Below are 27,142 nucleotides of genomic sequence, written 5' to 3' on the forward strand. Positions count from 1 at the left end.
TTCTGTGAACCTCAATTAAGGTCAACCACAGATGTTTTACTCAGCCAAGAAGAACCTTTTAAAAGGTTTTTTTTTTTTTAAGTGATAGCTATTCTGATTAAAAAATCATCACTGGGGGCCAGGTACGGTGACTCACGCCTGTAATCCTAGCACTTTGGTAGGCCAAGGTGGGCAGATCACCTGAGGTCAGGAGTTCGAGACCAGCCTGGCCAACGAGGTAAAGCCCCATCTCTACTAAAAACACAAAAATTAGCTGGGCATGGTGGCAGGCGCTTGTAATCCCAGCTACTCAGGAGGCTGAGGCAGGGGAATTGCTTGAACCTGGGAGGCAGAGGTTGCAGTGAGTGGAGATCGCGCCATTGCACTCCAGCCTGGGCAACAAGAGCGAAACTCTGTCTCGGGGGGAAAAAAGACCAAAAACAATCACTAGGGCTGGGCATAGTGACGCATAACTGTAATCTCAAAACTTTAAGAGGCCGAGGCGGGCAAGTCGCTTGAGCCCAGGAGTTCAAGACCAGCTTGGGCAATACAGTATGACCCTTAGCCAGGCATGGTGGCACACACCTGTAGTCCAGCCACCTGGGAGTCTGAAGTGGGAGGATCTCCTGAGTCTCAGACGTCTGGGCTGCAGCAGGCTGTGATCATGCCACTGCACTGCAGCCTTGGTGACAGAATGAGACCCTGTCTCAAAAAAAAGAAAATCACCAAATCCTACATAATCTATATATCACAGGAATCTTAGAAATAATATGTGGGCTGCAAGTGAACTTTTTAATTCTCAAAGGCAATACAAAAAGGATATGAAGTTAAAAAAATAAAAAGTTGTTCCTTTCTTTTCCCATAGTCTCCTCAATCCCATTCCCCAGTGGTGGCCTTAATAGTCTCTCACATATTTTTACCAATTTTTAAAAATTCATATGCAAGCACATCATCTTTTAAATCACAAATAAAATCATACAATATATTTACTATTTTAAACTTGTTTTTATTCATCTCAGTGTATGTGGCTGTTGCTCCATGCCCTACACATGGGTTTATCTCATTCTTCTAGAGCTGCAAAAGATATTATATAATATAGTATTATAGATATAACCACTACAATGTTGACAGATATGTAGGTAATTTTTATTTAATTTCTTTGCTTTTACAAATAATACTTCAGCAAACATATGGGTTTTTTTTTGTTCTTCTATAAGTGTACTTGCAGAATCAATTCCTTGAAGTAGAATTGCTAGATAAAAACACATTTACAATTTTTGAATTATATTGCCACATTATTGACATAAGAAGTTGTAACCATTTATTTTTCACTGACAACTTTTGAGAGGTGAAGATTTTGACAAGCACTGAGATGAGTTCTGTGTGTGACACATCTGCCTTCTAGTTCATGTCTTCAAACTTGGCTAAACAGAGTTCAGTGGCAGCTGGGAGGCTTAGTGATTATCTCGTGGAAAGAAAGAATCCTCCTATGGCCTATGTGCTCGGAATAGCAGCTGTGGCTGGGAGGAGCAGCACTGGGATGGGGAGAGAAATAGCTAGGGAAGTACGGCTAGGGAAGTATGCCATCAGTTTAGGACTGGGCCTGAGTTTTCACCAAGGCCACTTCCTAAAAGCCTTCCTGACAAGGGTGGGGGCTAAAGAGCAAAACCAGGAGCCATTCCCACAGGCTGTCATAAGAGTGGAGAAGCAGCTACATTAGCACCACGTGCAGCCTCGCTTTCTGTGCACACTCTCCATCTCTGCTCAGATTCTAATCCACGTGTGCATTTACCTTTTCTCCATAGCTCATCCTGGCTTTTAGGGAAGTGCTATTCTCAGTCACCTGTGGCTGCTCATCAGTGGGCAGGAGTTCTCTAGGCTTCCTCTCTATTTTACCACTTAGTTTGTCTCTGCGTGATTAACCCAGAAAATTTGCCCGACATTGGCCCAGTCCCCGGATTTGAAGAGACAGTCTCATCCTTGAAACTTTGACTCCTTATTCAATACTTTTATCTTTATAAGTCCTGTTTTCATCTTGAAATAGAAACTGGGAAGTGCCTCTTAATCTACACCTAGATCTCAGCCTTTACGTTGAGGGGTTACTTGAATGTTCTCAGGGTTGCAGTTACACTAGAAGTTTGATTTGTATTTAGCATTAACATGCTAGGCACTATGGTAGCCCCTGTGGGTGCAAAGATGCATAAAACACAGTTCATGCCTTCAGAAGTGTATACCATGGTGAGGAGGAAGCTCTAACAAACGCAAGCCACTCTGAGAAGCATTAGAACAGAAGTATTTAATTAAAAAATTCTATGAAGTCTCAATTCTGGAAATTTATCCTACAGACATACAAAAGGACTTATAGACAAGTTGTTCACTGCAGCATTGCATGTTATGTGAAGAGTTAAGAAACACCCTGTCAACAAGGACATTTTATGAGTCCTATATACTGACATGGAGTGATCTTCGGGATATATTTTATATGAGCAATCAAGCTGCAGAAGACATATGGTGTATGTTGCTTTTTGTGTAAGAAATCTAGGAAATAAAAATATGCATTAATGCTTGCATATACATAAAAACATTGGAAGAGCCTGGAGGAACACAGGGCAAGTGTTAACCTATAGGGGGCATCAGGGATTAGGGAGGTGGATAGGAAAAGGGAACATAATACAGCTTTTCTTTTTTTTTTTTTTTTTTTTATTATACTTTAAGTTCTAGGGTACATGTGCATGACTTTTATATCATGTATAACTCCCCAATGCAATCCCTCCCCCCTCCCCCCTCCCCATGATAGGCCCCAGTGTGTGATGTTCCCCTTCCCGAGTCCAAGTGATCTCATTGTTCAGTTCCCACCTATGAGTGAGAACATGCGGTGTTTGGTTTCTCTTCTTGTGATAGTTTGCTAAGAATGATGGTTTCCAGCTGCATCCATGTCCCTACAAAGGATGCAAACTCATCCTTTTTTATGGCTGCATAGTATTCCATGGTGTATATGTGCCACATTTTCTTAATCCAGTCTGTCACAGATGGACATTTGGGTTGATTCCAAGTCTTTGCTATTGTGAATAGTGCCGCAATAAACATACGTGTGCATGTGTCTTTGTAGTAGAGTAATTTATAATCCTTTGGGTATATACCCAGTAGTGGGATGGCTGGGTCATATGGTACATCTAGTTCTAGATCCTTGAGGAATCGCCATACTGTTTTCCATAATGGTTGAACTAGTTTACAATCCCACCAACAGTGTAAAAGTGTTCCTATTTCTCCACATCCTCTCCAACACCTGTTGTTTCCTGACTTCTTAATGATTGCCATTCTAACTGGTGTGAGATGGTATCTCATTGTAGTTTTGATTTGCATTTCTCTGATGGCGAGTGATGATGAGCATTTTTTCATGTGTCTGTTGGCTGTATGGATGTCTTCTTTTGAGAAATGTCTGTTCATATCCTTTGCCCACTTTTTGATGGGGTTGTTTGTTTTTTTCTTGTATATTTGTTTGAGTTCTTTGTAGATTCTGGATATTAGCCCTTTGTCAGATGAGTAGGTTGCAAAAATTTTTTCCCATTCTGTAGGTTGCCTGTTCACTCTGATGGTAGTTTCTTTAGCTGTGCAAAAGCTCTTTAGTTAATTAGATCCCATGTGTCAATTTTTGCTTTTGCTGCCGTTGCTTTTGGTGTTTTAGACATGAAGTCCTTGCCCATGCCTATGTCCTGAATGGTACTACCTAGATTTTCTTCTAGGGTTTTTATGGTATTAGGTCTAACATTTAAGTCTCTAATCCATCTTGAATTAATTTTCGTATAAGGGGTAAGGAAAGGATCCAGTTTCAGCTTTCTACTTATGGCTAGCCAATTTTCCCAGCACCATTTATTAAATAGGGAATCCTTTCCCCATTTCTTGTTTCTCTCAGGTTTGTCAAAGATCAGATGGCTGTAGATGTGTGGTATTATTTCTGAGGACTCTGTTCTGTTCCATTGGTCTATATCTCTGTTGTGGTACCAGTACCATGCTGTTTTGGTTACTGTAGCCTTGTAGTATAGTTTGAAGTCAGGTAGCGTGACTCCTCCAGCTTTGTCCTTTTGACTTAGGATTGTCTTGGCAATGCGGGCTCTTTTTTGGTTCCATATGAACTTTAAAGCAGTTTTTTCCAATTCTGTGAAGAAAGTCATTGGTAGCTTGATGGGGATGGCATTGAATCTATAAATCACCTTGGGCAGTATGGCCATTTTCACGATATTGATTCTTCCTATCCATGAGCATGGTATGTTCTTCCATTTGTTTGTGTCCTCTTTGATTTCACTGAGCAGTGGTTTGTAGTTCTCCTTGAAGAGGTCCTTTACATCCCTTGTAAGCTGGATTCCTAGGTATTTGATTCTGTTTGAAGCAATTGTGAATGGAAGTTCATTCCTGATTTGGCTCTCTGCTTGTCTGTTACTGGTGTATAGAATGCTTGTGATTTTTGCACATTAATTTTGTATCCTGAGACTTTGCTGAAGTTGCTTATCAGCTTAAGGAGATTTTGGGCTGAGACGATGGGGTTTTCTAAATATACAATCATGTCATCTGCAAACAGGGACAATTTGACTTCTTCTTTTCCTAACTGGATACCCTTGATTTCTTTCTCTTGCCTGATTGCCCTAGCCAGAACTTCCAACACTATGTTGAATAGGAGTGGTGAGAGAGGGCATCCCTGTCTTGTGCCAGTTTTCAAAGGGAATTTTTCCAGTTTTTGCCCATTCAGTATGATATTAGCTGTGGGTTTGTCATAAATAGCTCTTATTATTTTGAGGTACGTTCCATCAATACCAAATTTATTGAGCGTTTTTAGCATAAAGGGCTGTTGAATTTTGTCAAAAGCCTTTTCTGCATCTATTGAGATAATTATGTGGTTCTTGTCTTTGGTTCTGTTTATATGCTGGATTACGTTTATTGATTTGCGAATGTTGAACCAGCCTTGCATCCCAGGGATGAAGCCCACTTGATCATGGTGGATAAGCTTTTTGATGTGCTGCTGAATCCGGTTTGCCAGTATTTTATTGAGGATTTTTGCATCGATGTTCATCAGGGATATTGGTCTAAAATTCTCTTTTTTTGTTGTGTCTCTGCCAGGCTTTGGTATCAGGATGATGTTGGCCTCATAAAAAGAGTTAGGGAGGATTCCCTCTTTTTCTATTGATTGAAATAGTTTCAGAAGGAATGGTACCAGCTCCTCCTTGTACCTCTGGTAGAATTCAGCTGTGAATCCATCTGGTCCTGGACTTTTTTTGGTGGGTAGGCTATTAATTGTTGCCTCAATTTCAGAGCCTGCTATTGGTCTATTCAGGGATTCAACTTCTTCCTGGTTTAGTCTTGGGAGAGTGTAAGTGTCCAGGAAATTATCCATTTCTTCTAGATTTTCTAGTTGATTTGCGTAGAGGCATTTATAGTATTCTCTGATGGTTGTTTGTATTTCTGTGGGGTCGGTGGTGATATCCCCTTTATCATTTTTTATTGCGTCTATTTGATTCTTCTCTCTTTTCTTCTTTATTAGTCTAGCTAGCGGTCTGTCAATTTTGTTGATCTTTTCAAAAAACCAACTCCTGGATTCATTGATTTTTTGGAGGGTTTTTTGTGTCTCTATCTCCTTCAGTTCTGCTCTGATCTTAGTTATTTCTTGCCTTCTGCTAGCTTTTGAATGTGTTTGCTCTTGCCTCTCTAGTTCTTTTAATTGTGATGTTAGAGTGTCAATTTTAGATCTCTCCTGCTTTCTCTTGTGGGCATTTAGTGCTATAAATTTCCCTCTACACACTGCTTTAAATGTGTCCCAGAGATTCTGGTATGTTGTATCTTTGTTCTCATTGGTTTCAAAGAACATCTTTATTTCTGCTTTCATTTCGTTATGTACCCAGTAGTCATTCAGGAGCAGGTTGTTCAGTTTCCATGTAGTTGAGCGGTTTTGATTGAGTTTCTTAGTCCTGAGTTCTAGTTTGATTGCACTGTGGTCTGAGAGACAGTTTGTTATAATTTCAGTTCTTGTACATTTGCTGAGGAGTGCTTTACTTCCAATTATGTGGTCAATTTTGGAATAAGTGCGATGTGGTGCTGAGAAGAATGTATATTCTGTTGATTTGGGGTGGAGAGTTCTATAGATGTCTATTAGGTCCGCTTGGTGCAGAGATGAGTTCAATTCCTGGATATCCTTGTTAACTTTCTGTCTCGTTGATCTGTCTAATGTTGACAGTGGAGTGTTGAAGTCTCCCATTATTATTGTATGGGAGTCTAAGTCTCTTTGTAGGTCTCTAAGGACTTGCTTTATGAATCTGGGTGCTCCTGTATTGGGTGCATATATATTTAGGAGAGTTAGCTCTTCCTGTTGAATTGATCCCTTTACCATTATGTAATGGCCTTCTTTGTCTCTTTTGATCTTTGATGGTTTAAAGTCTGTTTTATCAGAGACTAGGATTGCAACCCCTGCTTTTTTTTGTTCTCCATTTGCTTGGTAGATCTTCCTCCATCCCTTTATTTTGAGCCTATGTATGTCTCTGCATGTGAGATGGGTCTCCTGAATACAGCAGACTGATGGGTCTTGACTCTTGATCCAGTTTGCCAGTCTGTGTCTTTTATTGGAGCATTTAGTCCATTGACATTTAAGGTTAATATTGTTATGTGTGAACTTGATCCTGTCATTATGATATTAACTGGTTATTTTGCTCGTTAGTTGATGCAGTTTCTTCCTAGCCTCGATGGTCTTTACATTTTGGCATGTTTTTGCAATGGCTGGTACCGGTTGTTCCTTTCCATGTTTAGGGCTTCCTTCAGGGTCTCTTGTAAGGCAGGCCTGGTGGTGACAAAATCTCTAAGCATTTGCTTATCTGTAAAGGATTTTATTTCTCCTTCACTGATGAAGCTTAGTTTGGCTGGATATGAAATTCTGGGTTGAAAATTCTTTTCTTTAAGAACGTTGAATATTGGCCCCCACTCTCTTCTGGCTTGTAGAGTTTCTGCCGAGAGGTCTGCTGTTATTCTGATGGGCTTCCCTTTGTGGGTAACCCGACCTTTCTCTCTGGCTGCCCTTAAGATTTTTTCCTTCATTTCAACTTTGGTGAATCTGGCAATTATGTGTCTTGGAGTTGCTCTTCTGGAGGAGTATCTTTGTGGCGTTCTCTGTATTTCCTGAATTTGAATGTTGGCCTGCCCTACTAGGTTGGGGAAGTTCTCCTGGATGATATCCTGAAGAGTGTTTTCCAACTTGGTTCCATTTTCCCCCTCACTTTCAGGCACCCCAATCAGACGTAGATTTGGTCTTTTTACATAATCCCATACTTCTTGCAGGCTTTGTTCATTTCTTTTTCTTCTTTTTTCTTTTGGTTTCTCTTCTCGCTTCATTTCATTCATTTGATCCTCAATCGCTGATACTCTTTCTCCAGTTGATCGAGTCGGTTACCGAAGCTTGTGCATTTGTCACGTATTTCTCGTGTCATGGTTTTCATCTCTGTCATTTCGTTTATGATCTTCTCTGCATTAATTAGTCTAGCTGTCAATTCTTCCACTTTTTTTTCAAGATTTTTAGTTTCTTTGCGCTGGGTACGTAATTCCTCCTTTAGCTCTGAGAGGTTTGATGGACTGAAGCCTTCTTCTCTCATCTCGTCAAAGTCATTCTCTGACCAGCTTTGATCCGTTGCTGGCGATGGGCTGCGCTCCTTTGCAGGGGGAGATGCGCTCTTATTTTTTGAATTTCCAGCTTTTCTGCCCTGCTTCTTCCCCATCTTTGTGGTTTTATCTGTCTCTGGACTTTGATGATGGTGACGTACTGATGGGGTTTTGGTATAGGTGTCCTTCCTGTTTGATAGTTTTCCGTCTGACAGTCAGAAGGACTGTCTGTTGGTCTGTTAGAGATTGCTTGAGGTCCACTCCAGACCCTGTTTGCCTGGGTATCAGCAGCAGAGGTTGCTGAAGATAGAATATTGCTGAACAGCGAGTGTACCTGTCTGATTCTTTCTTTGGAAGTTCCTCTCAGGGGTGACGCCACCCTGTGAGGTGTGGGGTATCAGACTGCCCCTAGTGGGGGATGTCTCCCAGCTAGGCTACTCAGGGGTCAGGGACCCACCTGAGCAGGCAGTCTGTCCGTTCTCAGATCTCAACCTCCGCGTTAGGAGATCCACGGCTCTCCCCAAAGCTGTCAGACAGAGTCGTTCGGGTCTGCAGCGGCCCCGCTCTTTCCCCTAATGGACTGCAGCTGTGCGCTGTCCGCAGCGGTAGAGTCTACAGAGACAGGCAGGCTTCCTTGAGCTGCTGTGAGCTCCACCCAGTTCGAGCTTCCCAGCGGCTTTGTTTACCTACTTAAGCCTCAGCAATGGCGGGCGCCCCTCCCCCAGCCTCGCTGCTGCCTTGCGGATAGATCGCCGCAGACGGCTGTGTTAGCAGTGAGGGAGGCTCCGTGGGCGTGGGACCCTCCCGGCCAGGTGTGGGATATATTCTCCTGGTGTGCCTGTTTCCTTAAAGCGCAGTATTGGGGTGGGAGTTACCCGATTTTCCAGGTGGTGTGTGTCTCAGTTCCCCTGGCTAGGAAAAGGGATTTCCTTCCCCCTTGCGCTTCCAGGTGAGGCGATGCCTCGCCCTGCTTCAGCTCACGCTGGTCAGGCTGCAGCAGCTGACCCGCACCGATTGTCCGGCACTCCCTAGAGAGATGACCCCAGTGCCTCAGTTGAAAATGCAGAAATCACCGGTCTTCTGTGTCGCTCGCGCTGGGAGTTGGAGACTGGAGCTGTTCCTATTCAGCCATCTTGCTCCGCCCCTCCACCAGCTTTTCAATGTATATGTTTTAATGTCGTTTTAATTCTTGGGCTACGTGATTGCATTATCTAGTCAAAAATAGCATATTCAAAACTTACATAGTAAAATAAGATTTCCCCCTCTTCAACCTCTGCATTTCCCGAGGTGTTTGGAAGTCCTTGGCTACATTTATCTGGGATAAAGAACATTACATGGGACTGGACAAGGGAGGCTCCAAACAGGATAAAGAAATTTTCTTAGAGTCCACTGAATTTTTCTTACCACATTCATAAATCCACTATCTCATGGAGATGATTTTGAGCAGAGCTAGGAGAAAGAATAGATATTTTTCACAAAATTCTGAGAGATGGAATTTCTGGGTTTTTGTTTTGTTTTGTTTGAGACAGAGTCTCCCTCTTGTCACCTGGGCTGGAGTGCAGTGGTGCTATCTCAGCTCACTGCAACCTCTGCCTGCTGGATTCACGTGATTCTCCTGCCTCAGCCTCCCAAGCAGCTGGGACTACAGGCATGTGCCACCTCACCTGGCTAATTTTTTGTTTTGTTTTGTTTTGTCTTGGTATTTTTAGTAGAGATGGGGTATTGCCATGTTGGCCAGACTGGTCTCGAACTCCTGACTTCAGATCATCTGCCTGCCTCGGCCTCCCAAAGTGTTGGGATTACAGGCGTGAGCCACGGCACCCAGCCTGAAATTTCTTATAAACAGGATACATGTAAGATATGGGAATAATTTCAGATGTTTCATTCTTTTAGCATCCTATAGGCAAGGCTGTGAGAGTGGCCACTTCAGGTTTCCCATGATGATGTGGTAGGAAAGGCATGATTTACCCATACCTTGAGTTGACCTGCTTAAGTCATGAGGTTGAGCAATGTGAAACTTTTCTTCCTAAAGCTTTAAATAGGCTGGGCATGGTGGCTCGCACCTGTAATTCCAGCACTTTGGGAAGCCAAGGTGGGAGAATCACTTGAGCCCAGGAATTAGAGACCAGCCTGGGCAACAAAGTGAGACCCTGTTTCTATAAGAAATCAAAACATTAGTGGGGCGTGGGGGCATGGGTCTGTAGTTCTAGTTATACGGGAGGCGGAGGCAGGAGGATTGTTTGAGCCCAGGAAGTGGAGTCTGCAGTGAGCCATGACCGGGCCACTGCACTCCAGCCTGGGTAACAGAGCAAGACCCTGTCATACACACACAAAAAGCTTTAAATAAAGGTTTCATGCCGATCAATGAATAAGAGAAATTGGCTGCCTTACCAAGTAAATGCCTCTTTTATTTAACAAAGATGTGTCCCATAAATTTTCTAGAACATCACATTAAAGTGATTTATAGAAAGGTTGTGGGATAGAATTAGATCTTGAGAATTCTCTGGTCTCTTCCATAAAGTGAAATCAGGAAGTTTTGAAAGAAGGTGGTAGAGAATAAATAACTTGTGAGGAAAAATGTTTATGATGATTTCATGATTATAATGTCAGAAGATTGTTAAAGAGTGATATAATCATCACAGGAGCCACACAAGGACATAAAAGGCCCCTGGTGGATGAGGAGGACTTTACTTCCCTGTACATCTCTGCACCAAAGCTCATTACTACTATGACTTCCCTGACTTTCCAGTTCATTTTAGTCCTTTTTGGCCATAAGACTATACTCAGGTGATAAGCTCTGGTTATCCAGGAAGCATGGGGGTAGGTGAGCATGAAGGGGTGATTCCCTGCCTTCCATTCACCAGTTTCTCTCATTGCTTCCCTCATCCCCCACAAATTTCATCTCTCAGCTGGTCTCAAATCAGTCCTGCGACAAGAGTCTGAAAAATCCTAGTGATTTAGGAATGAGGCTTTCAGATATGATAAAGTGACCATATAACATATCTAGCCTACACCTAGTATCAGTTTCTTTTTTGAAGTACTAGTGAGTCATTTTATTTTTATGTGATTATCACACAAATGTGAACATGTTAAGCAAGTTATTGCTAGCAATCAGGACCACTTGTTACATAACATCAGTAAGAGGGACTCAGGTGAGAAACAACTCTGATTATAGGTATTTAGCCCAAATGTACATCAGTTGTAACTCCTTCAATGTATTCTTTTAGCAGCTAATTGAAATACTTTATCAGTGAAAGTCTTGACACAACAGTTACACAAACATACACATAAGAACATGGGGAAATTAAATAAGACTTATAATATACACCTTAACAAAATGATGGCTTAATTTGTACTCCCTTTGTAATTTTAACTAAATATTGTGGTGAGTAGTTCTTACTTTAAATCCTAAGTATATGGGCATTTATTACACACAATATGAAAATACTTCAGGAGGCTTGTGATTAACGCTGTGGTATTCAGGCACAGTTTATAGAGACTTTCAATCAAAGACAAAAGGCCCAAGCAGATGATGAAACACTTAAAAAGGATGTATGTATACAACCAAGGACTTAATTCAGACTTTCTCATTTTAGCTCAGTTCTAGTTCTTGGCTTATCAGGGATGGCCCCAAAGAAGTATTCTCTGAGCCTGGCTCAGGGATGCCCTATGGATTAGCCCCTAGGGTAGGTTGACCAGAAAAAGTACAGGATGTTCAGTTAAATTTAATTCCAGATAAAGAGTAAAAAATTTTAAGTATAAATATGTCTCAAATATTGAATGTAACATACTACATTTAAAAGTTAGTTGTTTATTAGAAATTCAAATGTAATTGGACATTTTTTATTTTCATTTTTTCTAAATCTGGCATCCCACGGGTGCTGAAGAACACTCAAATACCTCCTTTCCCTGCCCGCCATGACTGAACTTGGATCTTTCAATCATACAGACACATGCTTAAACTCTTATGTACTCACTCTCTGAGATAAAATGCCTTACAGATTTGAAATCCTCAAATCCAGAATTTCTTTTTCTTTTCTTTTTTTTTTTTTGAGATGGAGTCTCACTCTGTCGCCCAGGCTAGAGTGCAGTGACGTGATCTCGGCTCACTGCAAGCTCTGCCTCCCGGGTTCACACCATTCTCCTGCCTCAGCCTCCCGAGTAGCTGGGACTACAGGCGCCCCCTACCGTGTCTGGCTAATTGTTTTTGTATTTTTAGCAGAGACGTGGTTTCACCGTGTTAGCCAGGATGGTCTCGATCTCCTGACCTCGTGATCCACCTACTTTGGCCTCCCAAAGTGCTGGGATTACAGGCGTGAGCCATCGCGCCGGACCTAATCCAGCATTTCAATCTAGCTCTATGGTCTGGATCTTTTATTGGATATTGCCTATTACCTAAGCTTGTTCCCTCCCCATATAACATTTTGTTTATACCACATATTTCCAAAGACATTTTTAAACATTTGTTTTTGAAGAGAAACATCAATTGCCTTGCTGCTAAATGGAATACAGAGAACATTTGAACTTCTAAGTTTCTTTCTCTCTCTCTCTCCCTGAACTTAAACGTAATTTTGATTTTTCTTTCTTTTTGTTTCAGACGGAGTCTTACTCTGTCACCCAGGCTGGAGTGCAGTGGCGCTATCTTGGCTCACTGCAACCTCTGCCTTCCAGGTTCAAGTGATTCTTATGCCTCAGCCTCCTGGGTAGCTGGGATTACAGGTGCATGCAGCTCACCTGGCTAGTTTTGTATTTTTAGTAGAGACGGGGTTTTGCCATGTTGGCCAGGCCAGTCTTGAGCCCCTGACCTCAAGTGATCCACCTACTTCGGCCTCTCAAAGTGCTGGAATTACAGATATGAGCCACTGTGCCTGGCCCAATTTTGATTTTTCAAAAACGTGTTCTTACGGTTTGGTGCTTAAATTTTAAAGAGTAGACAGATGTGAAATGAGATAGGAGAGTGCTTTTCAGACTAAGTTTGTACCTCTAGATTGGTCTCTTGGAACTGTGGTAAAGGTAGCTACTCAAAGGTTTAATTTAAGATTTTCTCAGTTAAACCAAATGCCACTACTACTAAAATACAGGAACTAAAGAAAAGGAACAGCAATTTGGTAGGATAAAGAATAAAAACTGTAGAGTTAGCAGATTTGAGATCAAGTCCTAGCTCTGTACCAGAAGTAGCTGTGAGATCCTAGGCAAGTCATTTAGCCTCTGTGACTTGCCAGTTTCCTCCTCAATACAACAGGGATAGTAGGGCCACCCAAAAGAGACATACTATTTCTAGAAATGATTTGTAAACTTCAAGTCCAATCCAGATGCTTGCAGTGGTGATGATGACGATGATGGTCAAGACATAAACATTACACAAGTCAATTATTAAAGAGATTTAAATTTTGACTCTCAATTTTTTTACTACCTACTTGGTTCACAAGAACTATATATATAAGAGTATTGTTCTTGTATGGGTTGAGAAAAGAAAAAAGACACCAAAAACCAACCCAATTTCACATACTTTTAGAAAACAGCTAACTAAAAGGTTGTGTGTCTAAAAATGGTATGTTTAGAGTAAAATATATATATATATTTTTTTGAGATGGAGTCTCGCTCTGTCGCCCAGGCTGGAGTGCAGTGGCCAGATCTCAGCTCACTGCAAGCTCCGCCTCCCGGGTTTACGCCATTCTCCTGCCTCAGCCTCCCGAGTAGCTGGGACTACAGGCGCCCGCCACCTCGCCCGGCTAGTTTTTTTGTATTTTTTAGTAGAGACGGGGTTTCACCATGTTAGCCAGAATGGTCTTGATCTCCTGACCTCGTGATCCGCCAAATATTTAGGATCACATTGAAATCATGGATAACAGAGAAGAACACTGAGGAACATTTTGTTTAAAGCCATTTACTTTTATTTTTGGGTCAATACTCATTCGATACTCAGCCTATTTATTTTATAAAAAGCATTAGCAAGATCTTTTCAGACTCATTTATTATTATTATTGCCATAATCAGCTTGGAGTTTTCAGTGCATAGTGAAGGCTTTGAGGAGATGTTGAGTGTATCTATTTGTTCAGTGATAATAGAGAGGATGGAGCAAGAGAAGAGGTGGGCTGTATGCCCTAGGGTTCCTTTTTGGCACTTGTGTCCTATGCTCAAGGAGAAGGGTGGAGGGAGCTCCCAGGCCAGCTCTGGTGAAGACTGTGGGGGTGCTGAGCTATCTGAGCACTGGGTGCCAACTCTGATTGGAGAGTATTTATCCTTGTTGAATTTTACTTCAGGCTTTATTATGACCAACACATACATGTTACAGAAAACTAGTGAATATAGATAAGCAAACAAAGAGAACTTAACAGTCACCCCTAACTCTTCCCTGCCCAGAGGTTTGGAATGCTTGTGAGATGCTAGTTTGTGTTGCACTGTATCCCCACGTGAGTTGTGAGCTCTGTAAGAGAACAGAGTTCATCCTGCTCTGTCAGAATCCCCAAAGAGGCCTATTATGGTAGTCTGCATGGAGGTGTTACTCAACACACTCATTTTAACCAAGGCATCTAGGTTGGCGCTAAAAGTCGTTGTCACCAAATCCTGAGCTCCATCCTTTACAGGGTCTCGAATTGCTTCTCTTTCACTTCTACTTCCCACACTTGGTCATAAAAGTAAGGGAGTTAGGGTTCCAGCGCTACATTAAAAGTGTCTACCTTTAGAACTCAGGATCATCTGAGGGACTGAGTGGAGAGGGATCAAGTGGGATAAGCCTGGCCCAGTCATCAAACTTTACTTGTTGGAGTGGAGCAGTTACCCTAAGTACCTCAGGTTGTTTGCCTTTGCTCCAGGTGCAGATTTCCATGGACTCAGTTCTGGATCCTGGGACAAAGAGGGGATGGTACATAAAAATCAGAAGACACATCTTCACCCAAGCCTCTGAGGCTTTGGCAAGGCAGGCAATATTGCTTTGGAAATAACTCGATGGAGAGAATAAATAGAAGGAGGCATTCTTCTCCACTGCACCATAAATCACTGAGCAGCACTGGCCCATCTGTGCTCTGGGGTATTGGTGGCAGCGCCAGTAGAACATGCAGTGGTGGTGGCCAGCAGAGGGGCAAGTGGCCTGGTGCTATACAGGAGGCAGTGGTTTCCAGAGAGGCACAGACATGGTAGAGCCCTGAAGTGCAGTGGGATCTAGAAGTATTCCAGTTTACAGTAGATGTGGTTGTACCTGTAGGACACAGTGGTAATCAACAGAGAAAAACAAAAGCATAAGAGTGGCATCTTTCCCAAGAATTATAACCAAGTACTTGCAAGACACAACCCAAGACATGTGCGTTGCATGTGTGTGTCTGTGTGTGTGCGGAGAAGGGCAAAAACTCTAGAGAGGGCTCCATTGCAGACATCTGACCTGACTTCCTCTTTCCTAAAACCAGCCCTAAAAAGTGTTACTAAAGTAATAAAATGATTGGCCTTTCCAGTCATTTGACTAAATTATTTTTGAACTCACAGCCTTCCTTTGGTGTCCTATAATACCTGAATTGGATTAAGGAATCTCTGACTCTCTCCCAGAATTTCTGGGTTAATAATAATATTGACCTTGTAGGGTTGTTAGGAGGATTAAACAGTGTAATACTTGTTAAGAGCTCAGCACAGTGCCAGGCACATAATAAGCACTTTTCAGTATTAACTCTAATATGATTGCTGCCTCAGTTCACCTCCCAGACAGGTCTCATTTTCTGCTTAGTGTGCTGTGAGAGAGACTTAAGCTTAAATTGTGACTCACCATTAATGTCCTTGGACATATTACTTAATTTCTGGGTAATCTGAATTAACCCTACAAATATGGAGCCCACTGTGTGCCAAGCATTGTGCCAAGTACTGCAGACCCATGTATAAACAGCTCAAACATGCCCCTGCCTACAAAGCGTGCAATGTCTAGGAGGCACGGGAGGCAACGAAATGAGCAATTTTAATGCAGAGCTGCAAGGAAATCAGATGTGCATGTGCCCACTCATCCAACTTGTGTTGGACCAATAGTTAATAGACTCATCCAAAAAGTCAGTAAAGTGGAGAGTCATTAAAAATGTTATCTACGGCCGGGCGCGGTGGCTCAAGCCTGTAATCCCAGCACTTTGGGAGGCCGAGACGGGCGGATCACGAGGTCAGGAGATCGAGACCATCCTAGCTAACATGGTGAAACCCCGTCTCTACTAAAAAATACAAAAAATTAGCCGGGCGAGGTGGCGGGCGCCTGTAGTCCCAGCTACTCGGGAGGCTGAGGCGAGAGAATGGCGTAAACCCTGGAGGCGGAGCTTGCAGTGAGCTGAGATCCGGCCACTGCACTCCAGCCCGGGTGACAGGGCGAGACTCCGTCTCAACAACAACAACAAAAAAATGTTATCTACATGCCTTAAATGTTCTATTTCAATTTAAAGAGAGTAGAGGTTGTTAGGAGATGGGAGCAGGTGAATATGGAGTGGTTACTCAAGAGTACAGGGCATTTTTCTGGGGTGATGAACAAGTTTTGAAACTAGACAGAGTTGGTAGTGGCACAGCATCATGACTGCACTAAATGCCATTGACTTGTATATTTTCAAATGGTTAATTGTATGCTATATAAATTTCACTTCAATAAAATATAAACGTATATTATTTAGCCAATTTTTTGATGCAAGGCTAAGGACTTTTCCTTAAATATACGTCCAGTAATTGAAGTCCCGGTCATCTTTCTGATATAAACCACATCCGTAATATATACACAAGTTTTATTTCTATTTTAATTTCTTTAAATTGGATACTGACAAATCTATGTCAGAGTAGAATCTGTTTAGATGTTTAATGATTTCCTTCCATTTCCAATTTTGTATCCATGAGAGTAACTTTTAGAAGTTTACATTTATGTCTTTGTACATTATAGAAACAACTTTCTGTACTTATATTTTATGAATTTACATAAGATTTCCTCAAATAACATAGCTATAACCATAGTAAAACTATTATAAAATAATTTAGACCAAACACATCTGACTCTTGGTAGGCATACAATGCAATTCAACTGGTGAGAGCAGTAGTAAGATGAGTGTATAGACAGCAGCTTATCAGCTTTGAGCATTGGGGAGGGCAGGGCAGTAGTCAGTTTGCTTTACAAACGAAATTACATGTATCAAGTAAGCTGGTTAAATAGAGGCCACTTTAAGAGCATTTGTAATACAGTGGATGTCCAGAAGAAGGATGCTTAACCTGGACTGGGGATTGAGGAACGTCTTTCCAAGGGAAGTGACATAAGTTGAGATCTAAAGGTGTGGAAGGACTTAGCCAGAAGAAAAGTCAGAAGAACTGTTTCAAGCACTGGAAACAACCAGAGAGAGAAGAGAGGAGCATTGGAGTAACAGCAAGAAGTATTGCTGGAGTGTGGCGTGCAGAAGGGGATGTGTTGAAGATGAAACTTGGAGAGGATCATGTTAACCATGTTAAGAAGTTTAGACTTCATTTTAGGGACAGTGGAAAGCCATGGAAAATTTTTAAGTAGAGGACTGACAAAATCAGACTTGTGTTTTAGAAAAATCCCCTGGACTGCATTCCAGGGACCAGAATAGAGATGGTGGTAGGGCAGTGGAGGCGTGAAGGGTAGGGAAGTCCAGTGACGGGGCTACCAAGGGAGTGGTGAAATGAGCCTAGTACTATAGGGATAGAGAAGAGTACACATCAGCTCTGAGAGGCAGGTAGGGGGTAGACTGTATAGGGGTTTAGTGGCCGAGTGTATTTGGGGGTGAAGGAAAGAAGGAAGACCAGCTTTGGTGATGGTGTCATTTGCTGAAATAGAGAACATGGAACAAGAGTAGCTTTGGAAAGATGAGGTAAACTTAGAATATATTGAATTTGAGGTCTAATGAAGCTGTGGGATGTCCATTAAGTAGCTAGACATGTAACTCTAAAACTGGATCTCAGCAGTTAAAGGGGCCAAAAAGTCATATAAGGTAAGGAATGGAAAGGATGCAACGAATTTTATCAATGAGGAGGTCCCTGGTAACATTGGTGAAAGCAGCTTTAGAAAGCAGGTAGGCACATGAGCCCAATGGTAATGGGCTAGGGAGCGTGTGGGCATGAGGAAATGACCATGGGTACTTAATCATTTAGAGAATTTGGGATTTGAAGGGGAGGACGGAGTAGGGGAATTTCCAGGATAGCTGAAAGAAGAGTAGGGGATGAAGAACGTATTTAAGCATTACTAAGATGAGTCAGTAGAAAGGTAAAGGCTGCAAACGTAAGGGAGGAAATAATGAAGGGGTCAAACACAGAAACCCACACTTAGTATGGAACGCTGTTGTAAGGGGATAAGTGAGTAAGCCCATGTAAAGCATTATGCTTTGCCGGGCACAGTGGCCCACGTCTGTAATCCCAACACTTTGGGAGGCCGAGGCAGGCAGATAGCTTGCGCTCAGGAGTTCAAGATCAGCCCGGGCAACATGACAAAACCCTGTCTCTGCAAAAAACACTAAAATTAGCTGGGCATGGTGGTTCACGCCTGTAGTCACAGCTACTTGGGAGGCTGAGGCATGGGAATCCCTTGAGCCCAGGAGGTTGAGGCTGCAGTGAGTGGTGACTGCGCCATTGTTCGTTCCTTTCATTCTCTATATTCTCTATGCACTGCCCATCCCCCATTTTGTTTCATCTATGCCCTGATATAGTTACTTTGGCCTGTGCCTTTTTGGCTGCATACCTGTGGTTTTGGATAGTTACCCATGCAATTCTGGATGGACATCTAGGTTTAGAAACTAGTAGAGATTGGTCTAATGACTTGCCTGTCCCCTCTTCCCACATATGGCCTCAGCAAATCCCATTTCTCAAATGTGTACTCTCATTTTCACTGTCATGTTTAGCTGCTCAGCAGAGGTGATGGGCTACTAACCACACCTGAGTCATCTCATGTACTCTTTCAGACTTCAAACTACCTTAGCTTTCCAGTTTTTCAACTAAGCTAAGATGGGAGGTTTCTCTTCATTGTGGAAAGAGGCTCTTTTCTCCTCATAGACGTATTCCAATGTTTATCTTTAATTATTAACAAGAATTATTAAATGCTTAGTTCATTGCTTGCATACGGTATTCAAAAAACTGAATTTTCCTTTCCTTAGTTCTGTTTGACACATTTCATTTCCTCATTGCTCACCTCTTAGCCATTTTTCTACCATACAGGCCCTCCTCCTCACACCCTCTTTTTTTTTTTTTTTTTCTTAGCATTTCAATATGTTTCTTTCCAATTATTTCTATGCTTTGGAAAAATATAATTGAAAAATTACTGCATGTTCTTTTTTCACTTGCTATTTTAACATAACTATTTTCCTGTTAAAATTATTAACTATAATTTTGATAACTGCTAGATATATCAGCTATACCAAGCTTCATCTGGCCATTTTCCTATAATCAAACATTTAGGTGCTCATGTGTTTACACATATATTTTTGTTCACATTGTTTATTATTTCCCTACCTGAGGCTTCTAGAAGTGGGATTACAATGGTAAGCATTTTAAGAGGAATACAAAAACTAGTTTCATATTAAGAACTGATACCACATTAAGAAGTGATACTGCTGTTTTCTCACCAGCAGACTACTAACTTTGCAGGTCCCATTGATATTACAGCAAAAAAGAATGGCTTTACGAATCTCATTCATTTTATAAGTAGCATCATCTTCATTTTAAAAATATAAGTCATCTAATTGTTTGCAGTATTATACACTGTTCAGAGAACTACATAGCTCTGATTCCTTCATTCCAAAAGTGTACATTCCAAGGAAGATACACCGATGTGAAGATTCACCAAATGCAGACAAGAACTATTAAAAGTACCCCATGGATGGACCTCCAAATGAGTGTAGGGTAATTGCGCTTAAAATATTAGGACCAAAGTACATCTATTTTATAGATGGAGGAGGGGAGGAGATGAGTGGGGACCAGCTGAGACATCCAGTCTTCACCTGGACATATGGAAAGAACAAATGTGTGATCTGCTCATTCCCTCCGAAGGTCTCTGTTGTTATATATTTCCTCCTCTCTTCCAGAGCATAATAACCAATGACTGTTCTCAGAAAGGTACTGTGACCACCACTTGCTTGGCTCTCCAACCTCCTCCCCCATTTCCCTCTTGATTCCTCTTTGCCATATCACCTTCTGTCCCCTAGCCTTGCCTTAGGTCCCTGACGAATCCTGCCCTTAATCTGTGGGGGTGGTAGGTGGCACTGGTTTGAAGAGCTTACTGGATCTCCCTCAGTGAGTCAGCCTGGAGTTGTGTTTGAAAACCACAGGCCCTGACTGTGGTTGTCAGACCTCCCAGACACCACCTGCTGCTGCCCGTCATCATCTTCAGGTGCTGGGCTCCCCTGTGGGCCTCCTCCTCCCACCTCTGCTGCAGCGGTCCCATGGGTGTCCGCCCTCTCTGACACCACAAGAGAAGCCATCTAGATTCCAGGAACAAAGTCATCTTTATTTGCCTCCTTCCCACTGAAGGTAAAAGCAACATTTAATAACCACAACAAATACTTAGTGAGTGCTTACTATTATTCATTTAATTGTTGGCCCTTCCATCCCTGGCCATGATGAGAGATATGCCATAACTTACTCCTAAAGAGACCTGAGGACACACGTGCACAAACATATTGGGTATATCATCACTGGCATCAAAACTGATTTTCCCTGTCTACCCAGAACAGGCCCAAGGGAGAGGGAAAAGTGGATACCCACCTGTGTCGCTGTTTGTGTGCCAAGTCCAGGAACAGTCCATACAGCCCTGCGGCATCCCACGACGCTGTCACAAAGAAGTTCATCCGAGGCCGAGGTGTTGTCACCAGAATGTTCATTAAAGTAGGAACGCTGACTTTGTTCTTGGGCAGATTCTCTTCCTGTGGAGTATCCAGCCTGTTTGCCTAGTTTCCTTGTTCTTCTGGGGTCTGATCTCTATCTGTTTTACTGCATTCCAGCTACCAAAGTGGTATAAGTAAAATTGAAAGAATTCTCAATAGCTTTTTCCCCCATGTTAGCTGCCTCACGTTAATGTGGTCTTATGGTCTGCAAGTAAGTGTTTTGATGATCTGGCGACTGCAGTTATCCATACTAGCTCTCCTACCACTGACTACTGACAGCTAATTATTGTCGAATACCCATCCACCCAGGGTGAGTTATAAGTTATACCAGGTGTTTTGCTTAACAATACTAATGCAATTAACTTTACTGTTTACTCTCTCATCTTAAAGTAATCAGCTGGTAAAATAAGATGGATTGGATAGGTACTTGAATTTTTTTGTTTGTGAGGCTTTTCCCCTATTCATATTAAATTTAAACTGTTTTTCAAATTTATTTTACTATTCATATTTCCTGTGCATGAATCATATAATCATGTCCTTTGCCCATTTATCCGTTGGGAATATTATTAGTGTTCACATGTATGTTTGAATAACTTTTCATATACTTGGTGCTGATAATTCTATTTTTCATATGTGTTGATTTTTTTGGTTTTTATTGTTAGTTATTTCCATTACTTAGCAGTTAAAAATTTATGTAATTATATTTGACCATTTTATTTCATTTCTAATTTCTCCATTTGCTCCAATTGTAAGAAAATTACCACTTTAAAGTGAGACTAAAAGCCCTATATATTCTTTTAGGTCTCTATTTCCCACCATCCCTGAGATTTTACTCTGACATTCTCTGGGCCTTACAGCCCAGGCCCCATAATCATTCAACACATTATTTTCACAAAGGTTAGATGCTTGTGTTATGACTTCAACTGAGCAGTCACCTTAGAGTCTGCTACCTACCTATTTATCCTGTCTTTACAACTATTTGTCATGTTTTCTGTTGTCCAAGGGGCTTAGAACATTCACACCCAACTTCAATCATTCACCTACTCATTTACTTATTCATTCACTCACACTTTCATTTATTCATTCATTTACTATATTTGGCACACAAACTCTAGGATGACCACCAGGGATCCTTGCTTCCTGGTGTGTTCACTCTTGTGTGTAGGCAGGACCTGGGACTTGCTTCTAACCAACAGAATATGGCAAAGGTGGTGGGATGTTCTTCCTGTGATCGTGTTACATAATATAAGACGCTGTCTTGCTAGTAGATTCACTCTAGATGCTCTCCTTGTTGGCTTGATGAAGTAAGCAGTCATGTTAAGGAAGCTCTCATGGTGAGGAACCTTGGGCAAACTCCAGCCAGCAGTCAGAAAGAAGTCTGGATCCTTGGTCTTAGAGCAGCATGGAAATGAATTCTGCCAATAACCTGAGTGAGCTTAAAAAGGGGTTTCTTCCTCAGTCAAGTCTCCAGATGAGAACACTGTCCAGGTGTCACCTTGATTACAGTGTTGTGAGACTCTAAGCAGATGGCCCATCTAAGCCATGCCCTTACCTAGAAACTGTAAGATAATAAGCAGTTGTTGTTTTGAGCCACAAAGTATGCAGTAATTTGTTATGCAGAAATAGAAAACAAATACATGGTACTGTGCTAATGATCATATGCATGATCTCTTAGTGCTTCAAGTAACGGTCTTAAGCCTGATACTAATATTATCTTCATTTACAGATGGAGAAACTGAGGCCCAGAAATTGATCTCCAGAATGCTTTGCTCTTAGCCACTATACTATTATGGCATATTTTATCTTTATGTATTGCATTATTTCATGGATTCAAGTTTATCAATGTCCTTTGACAAGTTTAAAAATCTGTCTGCTCACATGCACACGTATGTTCATTGCGGCACTATTCACAATAGCAAAGACTTGGAATCAACCCAAATGTCCATCAGTGACAGACTGGATTAAGAAAATGTGGCACATATATACCATGGAATACTATGCAGCCATAAAAAAGGATGAGTTTGTGTCCTTTGTAGGGACATGGATGCGGCTGGAAACCATCATTCTCAGCAAACTATTGCAAGAACAGAAAACCAAACACCGCATGCTCTCACTCATAGGTGGGAACTGAACAATGAGATCACTTGGACTCAGGAAGGGGAACATCACACACTGGGGCCTATCATGGGGAGGGGGGAGGGAGGAGGGATTGCACTGGGAGTTATACCTGATGTAAAGGACGAGTTGATGGGTGCTGATGAGTTGATGGGTGCAGCACACCAACATGGCACAAGTATACATATGTAACAAACCTGCACGTTATGCACATGTACCCTAGAACTTAAAGTATGATAATAATTAAAAAATAAAAATAAAAATAAAAATCTGTCTGCTAAAGCCTATCAAATACATTAAGGAAAAATCCCACTTGGCACATCTCCCAAACAAGGTAGATGTTTTTATAGGTTCAACTCTATAAAGACATTTCATGTAACTGTTTTGTGCTGTACTTATACCATACATCTTGTAGAAATAATATTAGATTCATGAATAGGAAATATTTTTATTAAAAGTGATGGACTGGCTGGGAGTGGTGGCTCATGCCTGCAATCCCAGCGCTATGGTAGGCCGAGGGGGGTGGATCATGAAGTCAGGAGTTCGAGACCAGCCTGACCAACATGGTGAAACCCTGTCTCTACTAAAAATACAAAAAATTAGCTGGATGTGGTGGTGCAGACCTGTAATCCCAGCTACTCAGGAGGCTGAGGCAGAAGAATTGCTCAAACCTGGGAGACAGAGGTTGCAGTGAGCCGAGATGTTGCCACTGCTGCACTCCAGCCTGGATGACAGAGAGAGGCTCCGTCTCAAAAAAAAAAAAAAAAAAAGTGACGGATTATGAACTATTTAGAAGAAAGAATAATCGTGGCAGACATGAGTCCTAAATGCTTTGAATTTATCTGGAATTAGAACGTTCAGAAAAACATTAGTTAAAATGTGCTGCTGCTTGGATTCTGTCTTTAACTTTGCTGTAAGACTAAAACATTTAATCTGTGTCTTACTGTTAACATTTCTGATCAGGTATAGGGAAACACATAATATAGAGAGATTTAGAAACACTTTTTTTTGTTTTAACTGCTAAAGTCCTATTTGGTTCATTGTTCTGAGGAGTTAAGGTGAAATTGTGATCCCAGTACCATGTCTTCTAATAAAAGTCATTTTTGCTCTGCATTTATCAGATGTTAATTATTCATACTGCATGACTGAGGATTCTGGAGGCAGAGAGAGATTCATCTGCAATATTTGGAACACCAGTGGAGGTCTACATCAACACAGAATTTATACAGCAGCTGGTGCTAGTCAGAGCTAATGATAGAATTTCAGTTTAATAAAAAGACCCCCAACTGAGCACACCATCTTGAAAAAAGTATACTTATCAAACAGCTTTCAATCAGTTCAAGAGAGACACCTTAATTGGGAAGAGGAAGAACTGCAGAGTAGTTTGTAATTATGCCAATTCCAGATCAATAACTGCATGTCTGTTCTTTGGTAGACATAGCTTTTGCTTTATATTAAGTAATCATTTATATATTCTCTCTATTTGGATAAGGAAACCTTTCCTTTATTTGACAATGTATAATGATATACTCTTTTAATTCACCTCTGTGTCTTTGTAATAAACATGTGTAAAATTTAGACATGTGATGGTAAAGGTCAATATAATTATTTGTTTTTAAAATACATTTTGTATCTAACAGGAAAATTGTGCTTATGAAATTTTTATATTTTCAAAAATTGTTTTGTTGAAATAAAATGTTATGAGTAAAGTTAAATGATGGTGGTTTAACTATAAGAAGAGTATACTGAACACTGATAATCTGATTTATATGAAATTACTTCGGGGAAGGCTGTATAATCTAAGAAGAAACAAAAAGAAGACAGTTTACTTTTTGCAGGAAGGATTTGGAACACTAAAGAAGAATATGATTCAGTCATTAAGTCTTAGTTTTCTTTTGTTAAAAGGAGATAGTCATTCAAGCTGGTGGCTTTCAACCTGTTTATAGGCTACTAGTCTCAGTGGTGCCTTACAGGGCAGTATGGGGCAGGCAGGGCAGGTGCAGAGGGCAGTGAGGGGAGGTATGGCCCAATTGGGAGGTCGAGGCAAAGCCTGCAGGTGAGGGCTCTGCAGTTCCCTTTCTCATGTCAACCAGGGCATATATTTTCTTTCTGCCTGCCTGCCTTTTTCCCCCTTCCTTCCTTCCCTCCCTCCAAACTGTATCTATTTACATAGACATACATTTTTTAATGGAAATATTGCGCTTCTATATAAAATTTCTTTTTGCAAAATAGGGTTTCTCTGCTAAAATACAGTTTGAAAAATCACTGGACTAGACAATTCTAAGTTTTTTTCTTTCTATGTTTCAATTACTGTTAGGATTTCAAGATCCAGGAACAACATAGCAAGGGAGATTGAAAATCTTTTAGGACACACAACAAATATCCATCTTGCATAAATGGTACTTCAGCTAAGAGGCAAAGCTATGGGTGAAATGGCATCTTACAATGCTTTCAGATATACGGGACTGTCTTAGTCCATTTGTGTTGCTTTAAAGGGTAACTAAGTCTGGGTAATATACGAAGAAAAGAGGTTTATTTGATTCATGGTTCTGCAGGCTGTACAAGATGCATGACACCAGCATCTGTATCTGGTGAGCATGGCAGAAGAAGAAAAGGAGCCAGCACATACAGACCACATGTCAAGAGAGAAGAAACAAGAGAGACAGGAAGGTGCCAGGCTCTTTTTAACAACTAGCTCTCAGGGCAACTCCCATGGGATCTAAGAGTGGGAACTCGCTGTTTACTGTGAGGATGGCACCAAGTCATTCATGAGGGATTCAACTCCATGATCCAAACACCTCACACCAGGCCCCACCTCCAACACTGGAAATCAACTTTCAAAATGAGATTTGGTGGGACCAAACAAATCTTAATAGAAACTATGATTAATAGGTTAAGTTTTGTGGGGTTTTTTTTTTTGAGTAGTTATGTAGAGCAGGGCCATGCTCACTTAGGCACTTAATCTACTCAGTGATGTTTGGGCAAAGGAAGACTATGACCTAATTTTAAAAATAAAAGCCTTTTGCATTTAGAGAATCATATGCTGTTAGAGCTGGTAGGATATTTGAAATCATATTTCTCATTTTATGTATTTATTTATTCACTAAATTAATAAATTTTTATTGAATTTGAATATGTGCCAGCCATCATGTTAGGTGTTAGGGATACAGCATATTGTCCCCATCTGTATAGAGATTATGCTTTAGTGGAGGAGATAGGCAATTAAACAATCATACACACAAGCGTATAATTACAAATTTGTATAAGTACTATTAAACAAAAGAAAAGGGTTCCCTGAGATCCTGTGTTGGAGTATACATGAGAACACTGGCCTGTAGAGAGCAAAAGTGACTTGCCTCAAGTCACTGAGTGTGTGCTGTAGGGCTGGCACTAGACTTGGTCACATGTTCTCTCTGTCTCATTAGCTTAGCTGTGAAGTTTAGGTCCATAGTAAGGGTTAGATAGAAATCAGAAAGCCATGAACTCCCCTCTGGGCTTGTGCACTACTTTGGAACCTTGGGCAGCCTGTGAGACACTTTGGGAGATGCCCAATGATCTGCACTAAGAATGGAAACTTCAAACTTTTGAAAATGGTTTTCTTCATTGGTTAAGGTCCCCGTGCTTACGATGTGGTTGACTAGAGGCTGAAAAATTGTCTGCAGGGATAGCAATGTCCATGATTAAAGAAGAGCAATTCCTTAGTAGCTACAGCAAGACTATTATTTATTTAAAACTTTCAGGCTGCAACCAGGTTCAACAGCTTTCTCGAGTCTATGTTGCTGTGAAACAAGTGGTTTGTTCCTTTTACAAACTTTTGCCCAGATAGGTTTGCCAGATCTATCAATTAGAGGAAAAACTAAGTTAAACCATCACTATTAAAATTATTAGCTAAGAACCACTATGATGAAGCCATTCTCCTATTTGAAGACAGCCAACTGGTATAGCTTTCAGCCCATGTGGCTCATGGGGAGTGTGAGGTTATTTTCTCCGACAAGAATCTGAAGAGTAGAGACAGAGTGAGTCTGGTTGACTGCAGAGCCATAAACTTTGGAGATCCAAAAAATACATAGCCAAACTGGTATCCTTTCATGATCATTGAGAAGCTTTGCCTGCCTTCATGGATGCCATCTACCTCTGGGAGGCACCTGCCATCAGATAGTTAAGAACAATTTAAGTCCTTCCTAGTGTTTGCTGGGATAAGCGATTGACCTCCCTCAATCTAAAGCCTAAATCATAGTCAAGTGAGCACTGCATTAATGAATAGATGGGATTATAGCACACATGCTGGGGCTTTTTTTGTGCAAACTATCTTTTTTCTTTTTCCTTTTGGCAAACCTCCTCCCTCCCCATCTCCTTTCCTGCTGCCCCACCCCTGCCACAATCCATGCTACAAAACTAGCATGTATCTTCAAGTATTTTAAAAATCCATGCTCATATAATCCCATCTAAGCATATATACGTACAAAAAAATCTATATACATTCCCACACATAGAATTTTGGGGCCATTTTTTTGGAAAGCAGGGTTATATCATACACTCTTTTCCCAGATTTTTCATTTTCACAAGGAAATATAGTTCTACTTCATTTA

At 41.2% G+C, this 27,142-nt stretch overlaps 1 long non-coding RNA gene across 4 annotated transcripts in view; it reads left to right on the forward strand.

Moving 5' to 3' along the window:
* The window catches only part of LOC117069801, a 45,370-nt gene extending 22,985 nt beyond the window's left edge, over positions 1-22,385 (forward strand). Inside the window, exons 3-6 of one of the 4 annotated variants that reach the window (XR_004431670.1) lie at positions 19,641-19,671; positions 19,884-20,085; positions 20,284-20,439; positions 22,165-22,385. This is a non-coding gene — a long non-coding RNA (uncharacterized LOC117069801). The other 3 variants (XR_004431669.1, XR_004431668.1, XR_004431667.1) reach the window with 3 other exon arrangements.
* The last annotated feature ends 4,757 nt before the right edge of the window (positions 22,386-27,142 follow it).

Source organism: Trachypithecus francoisi, unplaced genomic scaffold (genome assembly GCF_009764315.1).
Source record: "Trachypithecus francoisi isolate TF-2019V2 unplaced genomic scaffold, Tfra_2.0 Lachesis_group3, whole genome shotgun sequence".
In the NCBI taxonomy this organism is placed as follows: Eukaryota; Metazoa; Chordata; class Mammalia; order Primates; family Cercopithecidae; genus Trachypithecus; species Trachypithecus francoisi.